The sequence below is a fragment of the Echinops telfairi genome, unplaced genomic scaffold (assembly GCF_000313985.2).
Source record: "Echinops telfairi isolate 266 unplaced genomic scaffold, ASM31398v2 ScPeMD7_7468;HRSCAF=8506_0, whole genome shotgun sequence".
Classification (NCBI taxonomy): domain Eukaryota; kingdom Metazoa; phylum Chordata; class Mammalia; order Afrosoricida; family Tenrecidae; genus Echinops; species Echinops telfairi.
Genome location: NW_022111369.1, coordinates 23,741,834 through 23,743,015, shown reverse-complemented (window position 1 = coordinate 23,743,015; position 1,182 = coordinate 23,741,834).

The following is a 1,182-nucleotide window of genomic DNA, read 5'->3' as shown; positions in this document are numbered from 1 at the left end:
GGGCAAGATATGACAAAACAATAATTTATAAATTATCAAGGGCTCATGAGGGAGGGGGGAGCGGGAAGGGAAGGGGAAAAAATGAGGACCTGATGCTGGGGGCATTCTGAGCATCCCCGTTTGCAATGGGCTTTGCTATGGGTGGCAGCAATAGCCCCAAATCCATTTACAGAGTCCCCACATGGATTAAGCTTCCATTGAATTCTTTCTGACCCTTAACCAAGGATACAGATAATCTTGGCCTCAGGCAGAGTACCTTGGAAGGGAATTACCTCTAGCCCTCTCCAGCCAGCTTGGGATGGAGCAGTCTCTCTTAAAGGAAATCACCATACTGGGGACGGACATACAGATGGTCACCTGGTCATGACTCATGCCTTATAAGCTGTGTCCTGACTGCCTTAATTGGAAGGCTCTGGACCATTCTTGCAAATTTTTCTAACAATGTATGTGTCCCAATCTTGGTCCTTTTCCCACTTTTCTAGTTCTCCATATAACTGTGATGTATTGATCTGCCACCGGTCATGAACTTGTGACATTTTCTTTGTTCCAGGCCTAATTAACTGACGTCCTGACTGCGAATTTTGACCGTGCATTAATGGTCTCTATTATCTGGATGTCTGTCTTTGTGTTGTCTTTTTCTCTTTTAAGACTTGATAAATGCTCTCCTTAAATTATATTTGAGAGCAGGGTATCTTTTGTATCCTAAAACAGTGGCAGATCAAAACATTACAATTATGGAGGGAGGGGGGTGCTGCAGAAGTGAGAGTGGGACCACGATTGAGACTTGTACATTATGTTAGTCTGAAAAGCGTATAAGATTGGTACAGAGCCTTCTGACCATGGTAGCGAGGGCATGACTCACAACAACTATGCAACCCCACTATGGCACCCTCCACCAAGGACGCAGCCAGGCAAGCTGCAACAGAGACTGCCCCTTCCCTGGGCTGGTGAAGGCGGTGAAGTCAATCCACTTTCCAATGCATGCTGCCTGCGGGCAAGCTGTTCACACCCCTGGTTAACCATTAAAAGGAATTCCATGAATTCCATGAGTCTCCACTTGGAGACTCTGCAAATGGATTTGGGACTTTCACTTTTATCCATAGTTTTCTGCAAATCGGGCACTCAGAAATTAAGCTATAGCACAGTTCATAATTTCTATAAGATGTTGCCATGAATTATGAA